The sequence below is a fragment of the Leptodactylus fuscus genome, unplaced genomic scaffold (assembly GCF_031893055.1).
Source record: "Leptodactylus fuscus isolate aLepFus1 unplaced genomic scaffold, aLepFus1.hap2 HAP2_SCAFFOLD_99, whole genome shotgun sequence".
NCBI lineage: Eukaryota > Metazoa > Chordata > Amphibia > Anura > Leptodactylidae > Leptodactylus > Leptodactylus fuscus.
The window spans coordinates 252,501-262,500 of record NW_027441045.1 but is presented as its reverse complement, the minus strand read 5'-3'; the positions used below and the strand labels follow the sequence as shown (position 1 = coordinate 262,500).

The following is a 10,000-nucleotide window of genomic DNA, read 5'->3' as shown; positions in this document are numbered from 1 at the left end:
GGAAGCTAAGCAGGGTCGGGCCTGGTTAGTACTTGGATGGGAGACCGCCTGGGAATACCAGGTGCTGTAGGCTTTTGCTTTTCCTCACTTCCACCAGCAGGGGTCACTCTCCTCTATGCCATTTTTACATTCACTATTTACACTGCACACTTGCTTCTTTTACATTCGCTTTCTCTCTTGCACTCTTTAGGCCTTGCAAAATCCTAGTATTCTCAGTCTTACCGCTATCACTCTTAGCAGCCGCAGCGGGCGTGGTGGCCACCAGCGTTGTGGCTTTTTACTTTTAATAATAGCAGGCTTCATTTCCATAGTATCTGGGCCTCCCGCCGGGCTGGAAGCCATAGCTAGTAACCTGCAGACCAATTTACAGGGCAACACAGGCTGAACATCTTTGCAGACAACGCGCCCTAATAAAAGAGAAGCTGACTGAAAAGCAGCTTCGCTTCCAGGCACGGGCAACCATCTCAACTTCTTCCTTAGCCGACTCCTGGACAATGGGCTCTGGTCCAGCTTGCTCTTTCTTTCACCCCCGGGATGGTTTCTTAGCCCTGCGCAGACCTTGCGCCCAGCCCTTTTGAAAGAGGGCGGCTGCGGCCTGTGACTGGTTGCTGAACAACACCTGTGGGTATAAGGGCCGCCCCCAGCTCTTGCACTGCTCCTGTTGGAGTATGAAGTTCCCTTAAGAGAAGGCAAAAAGTGAAGAAAAAGGTCTAGCGTGAAGTAGTGCAAAGAGCTGCCAGCAGCCAGGCTGCAAAGTAGAAGAGGAGTAAGTGAGAAGTCTGTCTCTGCCTACGGCCACACCACCCTGAACACGCCCGATCTTGTCTGATCTCGGAAGCTAAGCAGGGTCGGGCCTGGTTAGTACTTGGATGGGAGACCGCCTGGGAATACCAGGTGCTGTAGGCTTTTGCTTTTCCTCACTTCCACCAGCAGGGGTCACTCTCCTCTATGCCATTTTTACATTCACTATTTACACTGCACACTTTCTTCTTTTACATTCGCTTTCTCTCTTGCACTCTTTAGGCCTTGCAAAATCCTAGTATTCTCAGTCTTACCGCTATCACTCTTAGCAGCCGCAGCGGGCGTGGTGGCCACCAGCGTTGTGGCTTTTTACTTTTAATAATAGCAGGCTTCATTTCCATAGCATCTGGGCCTCCCGCCGGGCTGGAAGCCATAGCTAGTAACCTGCAGACCAATTTACAGGGCAACACAGGCTGAACATCTTTGCAGACAACGCGCCCTAAGAAAAGAGAAGCTGACTGAAAAGCAGCTTCGCTTCCAGGCACGGGCAACCATCTCAACTTCTTCCTTAGCCGACTCCTGGACAATGGGCTCTGGTCCAGCTTGCTCTTTCTTTCACCCCCAGGATGGTTTCTTAGCCCTGCGCAGACCTTGCGCCCAGCCCTTTTGAAAGAGGGCGGCTGCGGCCTGTGACTGGTTGCTGAACAACACCTGTGGGTATAAGGGCCGCCCCCAGCTCTTGCACTGCTCCTGTTGGAGTATGAAGTTCCCTTAAGAGAAGGCAAAAAGTGAAGAAAAAGGTCTAGCGTGAAGTAGTGCAAAGGGCTGCCAGCAGCCAGGCTGCAAAGTAGAAGAGGAGTAAGTGAGAAGCCTGTCTCTGCCTACGGCCACACCACCCTGAACACGCCCGATCTCGTCTGATCTCGGAAGCTAAGCAGGGTCGGGCCTGGTTAGTACTTGGATGGGAGACCGCCTGGGAATACCAGGTGCTGTAGGCTTTTGCTTTTCCTCACTTCCACCAGCAGGGGTCACTCTCCTCTATGCCATTTTTACATTCACTTTTTACACTGCACACTTGCTTCTTTTACATTCGCTTTCTCTCTTGCACTCTTTAGGCCTTGCAAAATCCTAGTATTCTCAGTCTTACCGCTATCACTCTTAGCAGCCGCAGCGGGCGTGGTGGCCACCAGCGTTGTGGCTTTTTTCTTTTAATAATAGCAGGCTTCATTTCCATAGTATCTGGGCCTCCCGCCGGGCTGGAAGCCATAGCTAGTAACCTGCAGACCAATTTACAGGGCAACACAGGCTGAACATCTTTGCAGACAACGCGCCCTAAGAAAAGAGAAGCTGACTGAAAAGCAGCTTCGCTTCCAGGCACGGGCAACCATCTCAACTTCTTCCTTAGCCGACTACTGGACAATGGGCTCTGGTCCAGCTTGCTCTTTCTTTCACCCCCGGGATGGTTTCTTAGCCCTGCGCAGACCTTGCGCCCAGCCCTTTTGAAAGAGGGCGGCTGCGGCCTGTGACTGGTTGCTGAACAACACCTGTGGGTATAAGGGCCGCCCCCAGCTCTTGCACTGCTCCTGTTGGAGTATGAAGTTCCCTTAAGAGAAGGCAAAAAGTGAAGAAAAAGGTCTAGCGTGAAGTAGTGCAAAGGGCTGCCAGCAGCCAGGCTGCAAAGTAGAAGAGGAGTAAGTGAGAAGACTGTCTCTGCCTACAGCCACACCACCCTGAACACGCTCGATCTTCTTCCTTAGCCGACTACTGGACAATGGGCTCTGGTCCAGCTTTCTCTTTCTTTCACCTCCGGGATGGTTTCTTAGCCATGCGCAGACCTTGCGCCCAGCCCTTTTGAAAGAGGGCGGCTGCGGCCTGTGACTGGTTGCTGAACAACACCTGTGGGTATAAGGGCCGCCCCCCAGCTCTTGCACTGCTCCTGTTGGAGTATGAAGTTCCCTTAAGAGAAGGCAAAAAGTGAAGAAGAAGGTCTAGCGTGAAGTAGTGCAAAGGGCTGCCAGCAGCCAGGCTGCAAAGTAGAAGAGGAGTAAGTGAGAAGCCTGTCTCTGCCTACGGCCACACCACCCTGAACACGCCCGATCTCGTCTGATCTCGGAAGCTAAGCAGGGTCGGGCCTGGTTAGTACTTGGATGGGAGACCGCCTGGGAATACCAGGTGCTGTAGGCTTTTGCTTTTCCTCACTTCCACCAGCAGGGGTCACTCTCCTCTATGCCATTTTTACATTCACTTTTTACACTGCACACTTGCTTCTTTTACATTCGCTTTCTCTCTTGCACTCTTTAGGCCTTGCAAAATCCTAGTATTCTCAGTCTTACCGCTATCACTCTTAGCAGCCGCAGCGGGCGTGGTGGCCACCAGCGTTGTGGCTTTTTACTTTTAATAATAGCAGGCTTCATTTCCATAGTATCTGGGCCTCCCGCCGGGCTGGAAGCCATAGCTAGTAACCTGCAGACCAATTTACAGGGCAACACAGGCTGAACATCTTTGCAGACAACGTGCCCTAAGAAAAGAGAAGCTGACTGAAAAGCAGCTTCGCTTCCAGGCACGGGCAACCATCTCAACTTCTTCCTTAGCCGACTCCTGGACAATGGGCTCTGGTCCAGCTTGCTCTTTCTTTCACCCCCGGGATGGTTTCTTAGCCCTGCGCAGACCTTGCGCCCAGCCCTTTTGAAAGAGGGCGGCTGCGGCCTGTGACTGGTTGCTGAACAACACCTGTGGGTATAAGGGCCGCCCCCAGCTCTTGCACTGCTCCTGTTGGAGTATGAAGTTCCCTTAAGAGAAGGCAAAAAGTGAAGAAAAAGGTCTAGCGTGAAGTAGTCCAAAGGGCTGCCAGCAGCCAGGCTGCAAAGTAGAAGAGGAGTAAGTGAGAAGCCTGTCTCTGCCTACGGCCACACCACCCTGAACACGCCCGATCTCGTCTGATCTCGGAAGCTAAGCAGGGTCGGGCCTGGTTAGTACTTGGATGGGAGACCGCCTGGGAATACCAGGTGCTGTAGGCTTTTGCTTTTCCTCACTTCCACCAGCAGGGGTCACTCTCCTCTATGCCATTTTTACATTCACTTTTTACACTGCACACTTGCTTCTTTTACATTCGCTTTCTCTCTTGCACTCTTTAGGCCTTGCAAAATCCTAGTATTCTCAGTCTTACCGCTATCACTCTTAGCAGCCGCAGCGGGCGTGGTGGCCACCAGCGTTGTGGCTTTTTACTTTTAATAATAGCAGGCTTCATTTCCATAGTATCTGGGCCTCCCGCCGGGCTGGAAGCCATAGCTAGTAACCTGCAGACCAATTTACAGGGCAACACAGGCTGAACATCTTTGCAGACAACGCGCCCTAAGAAAAGAGAAGCTGACTGAAAAGCAGCTTCGCTTCCAGGCACGGGCAACCATCTCAACTTCTTCCTTAGCCGACTACTGGACAATGGGCTCTGGTCCAGCTTGCTCTTTCTTTCACCCCCGGGATGGTTTCTTAGCCCTGCGCAGACCTTGCGCCCAGCCCTTTTGAAAGAGGGCGGCTGCGGCCTGTGACTGGTTGCTGAACAACACCTGTGGGTATAAGGGCCGCCCCCCAGCTCTTGCACTGCTCCTGTTGGAGTATGAAGTTCCCTTAAGAGAAGGCAAAAAGTGAAGAAGAAGGTCTAGCGTGAAGTAGTGCAAAGGGCTGCCAGCAGCCAGGCTGCAAAGTAGAAGAGGAGTAAGTGAGAGGCCTGTCTCTGCCTACGGCCACACCACCCTGAACACGCCCGATCTCGTCTGATCTCGGAAGCTAAGCAGGGTCGGGCCTGGTTAGTACTTGGATGGGAGACCGCCTGGGAATACCAGGTGCTGTAGGCTTTTGCTTTTCCTCACTTCCACCAGCAGGGGTCACTCTCCTCTATGCCATTTTTACATTCACTTTTTACACTGCACACTTGCTTCTTTTACATTCGCTTTCTCTCTTGCACTCTTTAGGCCTTGCAAAATCCTAGTATTCTCAGTCTTACCGCTATCACTCTTAGCAGCCGCAGCGGGCGTGGTGGCCACCAGCGTTGTGGCTTTTTACTTTTAATAATAGCAGGCTTCATTTCCATAGTATCTGGGCCTCCCGCCGGGCTGGAAGCCATAGCTAGTAACCTGCAGACCAATTTACAGGGCAACACAGGCTGAACATCTTTGCAGACAACGTGCCCTAAGAAAAGAGAAGCTGACTGAAAAGCAGCTTCGCTTCCAGGCACGGGCAACCATCTCAACTTCTTCCTTAGCCGACTCCTGGACAATGGGCTCTGGTCCAGCTTGCTCTTTCTTTCACCTCCGGGATGGTTTCTTAGCCCTGCGCAGACCTTGCGCCCAGCCCTTTTGAAAGAGGGCGGCTGCGGCCTGTGACTGGTTGCTGAACAACACCTGTGGGTATAAGGGCCGCCCCCAGCTCTTGCACTGCTCCTGTTGGAGTATGAAGTTCCCTTAAGAGAAGGCAAAAAGTGAAGAAAAAGGTCTAGCGTGAAGTAGTGCAAAGGGCTGCCAGCAGCCAGGCTGCAAAGTAGAAGAGGAGTAAGTGAGAAGCCTGTCTCTGCCTACGGCCACACCACCCTGAACACGCCCGATCTCGTCTGATCTCGGAAGCTAAGCAGGGTCAGGCCTGGTTAGTACTTGGATGGGAGACCGCCTGGGAATACCAGGCGCTGTAGGCTTTTGCTTTTCCTCACTTCCACCAGCAGGGGTCACTCTCCTCTATGCCATTTTTACATTCACTTTTTACACTGCACACTTGCTTCTTTTACATTCGCTTTCTCTCTTGCACTCTTTAGGCCTTGCAAAATCCTAGTATTCTCAGTCTTACCGCTATCACTCTTAGCAGCCGCAGCGGGCGTGGTGGCCACCAGCGTTGTGGCTTTTTTCTTTTAATAATAGCAGGCTTCATTTCCATAGTATCTGGGCCTCCCGCCGGGCTGGAAGCCATAGCTAGTAACCTGCAGACCAATTTACAGGGCAACACAGGCTGAACATCTTTGCAGACAACGCGCCCTAAGAAAAGAGAAGCTGACTGAAAAGCAGCTTCGCTTCCAGGCACGGGCAACCATCTCAACTTCTTCCTTAGCCGACTACTGGACAATGGGCTCTGGTCCAGCTTGCTCTTTCTTTCACCCCCGGGATGGTTTCTTAGCCCTGCGCAGACCTTGCGCCCAGCCCTTTTGAAAGAGGGCGGCTGCGGCCTGTGACTGGTTGCTGAACAACACCTGTGGGTATAAGGGCCGCCCCCAGCTCTTGCACTGCTCCTGTTGGAGTATGAAGTTCCCTTAAGAGAAGGCAAAAAGTGAAGAAAAAGGTCTAGCGTGAAGTAGTGCAAAGGGCTGCCAGCAGCCAGGCTGCAAAGTAGAAGAGGAGTAAGTGAGAAGCCTGTCTCCGCCTACGGCCACACCACCCTGAACACGCCCGATCTCGTCTGATCTCGGAAGCTAAGCAGGGTCGGGCCTGGTTAGTACTTGGATGGGAGACCGCCTGGGAATACCAGGTGCTGTAGGCTTTTGCTTTTCCTCACTTCCACCAGCAGGGGTCACTCTCCTCTATGCCATTTTTACATTCACTTTTTACACTGCACACTTGCTTCTTTTACATTCGCTTTCTCTCTTGCACTCTTTAGGCCTTGCAAAATCCTAGTATTCTCAGTCTTACCGCTATCACTCTTAGCAGCCGCAGCGGGCGTGGTGGCCACCAGCGTTGTGGCTTTTTACTTTTAATAATAGCAGGCTTCATTTCCATAGTATCTGGGCCTCCCGCCGGGCTGGAAGCCATAGCTAGTAACCTGCAGACCAATTTACAGGGCAACACAGGCTGAACATCTTTGCAGACAACGCGCCCTAAGAAAAGAGAAGCTGACTGAAAAGCAGCTTCGCTTCCAGGCACGGGCAACCATCTCAACTTCTTCCTTAGCCGACAACTGGACAATGGGCTCTGGTCCAGCTTGCTCTTTCTTTCACCCCCGGGATGGTTTCTTAGCCCTGCGCAGACCTTGCGCCCAGCCCTTTTGAAAGAGGGCGGCTGCGGCCTGTGACTGGTTGCTGAACAACACCTGTGGGTATAAGGGCCGCCCCCCAGCTCTTGCACTGCTCCTGTTGGAGTATGAAGTTCCCTTAAGAGAAGGCAAAAAGTGAAGAAGAAGGTCTAGCGTGAAGTAGTGCAAAGAGCTGCCAGCAGCCAGGCTGCAAAGTAGAAGAGGAGTAAGTGAGAAGCCTGTCTCCGCCTACGGCCACACCACCCTGAACACGCCCGATCTCGTCTGATCTCGGAAGCTAAGCAGGGTCGGGCCTGGTTAGTACTTGGATGGGAGACCGCCTGGGAATACCAGGTGCTGTAGGCTTTTGCTTTTCCTCACTTCCACCAGCAGGGGTCACTCTCCTCTATGCCATTTTTACATTCACTTTTTACACTGCACACTTGCTTCTTTTACATTCGCTTTCTCTCTTGCACTCTTTAGGCCTTGCAAAATCCTAGTATTCTCAGTCTTACCGCTATCACTCTTAGCAGCCGCAGCGGGCGTGGTGGCCACCAGCGTTGTGGCTTTTTACTTTTAATAATAGCAGGCTTCATTTCCATAGTATCTGGGCCTCCCGCCGGGCTGAAAGCCATAGCTAGTAACCTGCAGACCAATTTACAGGGCAACACAGGCTGAACATCTTTGCAGACAACGCGCCCTAAGAAAAGAGAAGCTGACTGAAAAGCAGCTTCGCTTCCAGGCACGGGCAACCATCTCAACTTCTTCCTTAGCCGACTCCTGGACAATGGGCTCTGGTCCAGCTTGCTCTTTCTTTCACCCCCGGGATGGTTTCTTAGCCCTGCGCAGACCTTGCGCCCAGCCCTTTTGAAAGAGGGCGGCTGCGGCCTGTGACTGGTTGCTGAACAACACCTGTGGGTATAAGGGCCGCCCCCAGCTCTTGCACTGCTCCTGTTGGAGTATGAAGTTCCCTTAAGAGAAGGCAAAAAGTGAAGAAAAAGGTCTAGCGTGAAGTAGTGCAAAGGGCTGCCAGCAGCCAGGCTGCAAAGTAGAAGAGGAGTAAGTGAGAAGCCTGTCTTTGCCTACGGCCACACCACCCTGAACACGCCTGATCTCGGAAGCTAAGCAGGGTCGGGCCTGGTTAGTACTTGGATGGGAGACCGCCTGGGAATACCAGGTGCTGTAGGCTTTTGCATTTCCTCACTTCCACCAGCAGGGGTCACTCTCCTCTATGCCATTTTTACATTCACTTTTTACACTGCACACTTGCTTCTTTTACATTCGCTTTCTCTCTTGCACTCTTTAGGCCTTGCAAAATCCTAGTATTCTCAGTCTTACCGCTATCACTCTTAGCAGCCGCAGCGGGCGTGGTGGCCACCAGCGTTGTGGCTTTTTTCTTTTAATAATAGCAGGCTTCATTTCCATAGTATCTGGGCCTCCCGCCGGGCTGGAAGCCATAGCTAGTAACCTGCAGACCAATTTACAGGGCAACACAGGCTGAACATCTTTGCAGACAACGCGCCCTAAGAAAAGAGAAGCTGACTGAAAAGCAGCTTCGCTTCCAGGCACGGGCAACCATCTCAACTTCTTCCTTAGCCGACTACTGGACAATGGGCTCTGGTCCAGCTTGCTCTTTCTTTCACCCCCGGGATGGTTTCTTAGCCCTGCGCAGACCTTGCGCCCAGCCCTTTTGAAAGAGGGCGGCTGCGGCCTGTGACTGGTTGCTGAACAACACCTGTGGGTATAAGGGCCGCCCCCAGCTCTTGCACTGCTCCTGTTGGAGTATGAAGTTCCCTTAAGAGAAGGCAAAAAGTGAAGAAAAAGGTCTAGCGTGAAGTAGTGCAAAGGGCTGCCAGCAGCCAGGCTGCAAAGCAGAAGAGGAGTAAGTGAGAAGCCTGTCTCCGCCTACGGCCACACCACCCTGAACACGCCCGATCTCGTCTGATCTCGTAAGCTAAGCAGGGTCGGGCCTGGTTAGTACTTGGATGGGAGACCGCCTGGGAATACCAGGTGCTGTAGGCTTTTGCTTTTCCTCACTTCCACCAGCAGGGGTCACTCTCCTCTATGCCATTTTTACATTCACTTTTTACACTGCACACTTGCTTCTTTTACATTCGCTTTCTCTCTTGCACTCTTTAGGCCTTGCAAAATCCTAGTATTCTCAGTCTTACCGCTATCACTCTTAGCAGCCGCAGCGGGCGTGGTGGCCACCAGCGTTGTGGCTTTTTACTTTTAATAATAGCAGGCTTCATTTCCATAGTATCTGGGCCTCCCGCCGGGCTGGAAGCCATAGCTAGTAACCTGCAGACCAATTTACAGGGCAACACAGGCTGAACATCTTTGCAGACAACGCGCCCTAAGAAAAGAGAAGCTGACTGAAAAGCAGCTTCGCTTCCAGGCACGGGCAACCATCTCAACTTCTTCCTTAGCCGACAACTGGACAATGGGCTCTGGTCCAGCTTGCTCTTTCTTTCACCCCCGGGATGGTTTCTTAGCCCTGCGCAGACCTTGCGCCCAGCCCTTTTGAAAGAGGGCGGCTGCGGCCTGTGACTGGTTGCTGAACAACACCTGTGGGTATAAGGGCCGCCCCCCAGCTCTTGCACTGCTCCTGTTGGAGTATGAAGTTCCCTTAAGAGAAGGCAAAAAGTGAAGAAAAAGGTCTAGCGTGAAGTAGTGCAAAGGGCTGCCAGCAGCCAGGCTGCAAAGTAGAAGAGGAGTAAGTGAGAAGCCTGTCTCTGCCTACGGCCACACCACCCTGAACACGCCCGATCTCGTCTGATCTCGGAAGCTAAGCAGGGTCGGGCCTGGTTAGTACTTGGATGGGAGACCGCCTGGGAATACCAGGTGCTGTAGGCTTTTGCTTTTCCTCACTTCCACCAGCAGGGGTCACTCTCCTCTATGCCATTTTTACATTCACTTTTTACACTGCACACTTGCTTCTTTTACATTCGCTTTCTCTCTTGCACTCTTTAGGCCTTGCAAAATCCTAGTATTCTCAGTCTTACCGCTATCACTCTTAGCAGCCGCAGCGGGCGTGGTGGCCACCAGCGTTGTGGCTTTTTACTTTTAATAATAGCAGGCTTCATTTCCATAGTATCTGGGCCTCCCGCCGGGCTGGAAGCCATAGCTAGTAACCTGCAGACCAATTTACAGGGCAACACAGGCTGAACATCTTTGCAGACAACGCGCCCTAAGAAAAGAGAAGCTGACTGAAAAGCAGCTTCGCTTCCAGGCACGGGCAACCATCTCAACTTCTTCCTTAGCCGACTCCTGG

The 10,000-nt window shown here is 52.3% G+C and overlaps 10 non-coding genes and 2 pseudogenes across 10 annotated transcripts; all 12 read left to right on the top strand.

The window, feature by feature from the left end:
• LOC142189432 (5S ribosomal RNA) overlaps positions 1 to 73 on the top strand; it is a 109-nt pseudogene extending 36 nt beyond the window's left edge.
• A 714-nt stretch (positions 74 to 787) lies between these two features.
• On the top strand, positions 788 to 906 carry LOC142189294 (5S ribosomal RNA). Its single transcript, XR_012713475.1, has one exon. It is a non-coding gene; the product is annotated as a 5S ribosomal RNA (ribosomal RNA).
• Positions 907 to 1,620: 714 nt separating this feature from the next.
• Positions 1,621 to 1,739, top strand: LOC142189140 (5S ribosomal RNA). Its single transcript, XR_012713332.1, has one exon. It is a non-coding gene; the product is annotated as a 5S ribosomal RNA (ribosomal RNA).
• A 1,067-nt stretch (positions 1,740 to 2,806) lies between these two features.
• Positions 2,807 to 2,925, top strand: LOC142189139 (5S ribosomal RNA). The gene has a single exon (XR_012713331.1). It is a non-coding gene; the product is annotated as a 5S ribosomal RNA (ribosomal RNA).
• Positions 2,926 to 3,639: 714 nt separating this feature from the next.
• Positions 3,640 to 3,758, top strand: LOC142189138 (5S ribosomal RNA). The gene has a single exon (XR_012713330.1). It is a non-coding gene; the product is annotated as a 5S ribosomal RNA (ribosomal RNA).
• A 715-nt stretch (positions 3,759 to 4,473) lies between these two features.
• Positions 4,474 to 4,592, top strand: LOC142189137 (5S ribosomal RNA). The gene has a single exon (XR_012713329.1). It is a non-coding gene; the product is annotated as a 5S ribosomal RNA (ribosomal RNA).
• A 714-nt stretch (positions 4,593 to 5,306) lies between these two features.
• On the top strand, positions 5,307 to 5,425 carry LOC142189357 (5S ribosomal RNA). Its single transcript, XR_012713534.1, has one exon. It is a non-coding gene; the product is annotated as a 5S ribosomal RNA (ribosomal RNA).
• A 714-nt stretch (positions 5,426 to 6,139) lies between these two features.
• Positions 6,140 to 6,258, top strand: LOC142189136 (5S ribosomal RNA). The gene has a single exon (XR_012713328.1). It is a non-coding gene; the product is annotated as a 5S ribosomal RNA (ribosomal RNA).
• A 715-nt stretch (positions 6,259 to 6,973) lies between these two features.
• LOC142189135 (5S ribosomal RNA) lies at positions 6,974 to 7,092 on the top strand. The gene has a single exon (XR_012713327.1). It is a non-coding gene; the product is annotated as a 5S ribosomal RNA (ribosomal RNA).
• Positions 7,093 to 7,806: 714 nt separating this feature from the next.
• LOC142189431 (5S ribosomal RNA) lies at positions 7,807 to 7,915 on the top strand (annotated as a pseudogene).
• A 714-nt stretch (positions 7,916 to 8,629) lies between these two features.
• LOC142189319 (5S ribosomal RNA) lies at positions 8,630 to 8,748 on the top strand. Its single transcript, XR_012713498.1, has one exon. It is a non-coding gene; the product is annotated as a 5S ribosomal RNA (ribosomal RNA).
• Positions 8,749 to 9,463: 715 nt separating this feature from the next.
• LOC142189134 (5S ribosomal RNA) lies at positions 9,464 to 9,582 on the top strand. The gene has a single exon (XR_012713326.1). It is a non-coding gene; the product is annotated as a 5S ribosomal RNA (ribosomal RNA).
• The last annotated feature ends 418 nt before the right edge of the window (positions 9,583 to 10,000 follow it).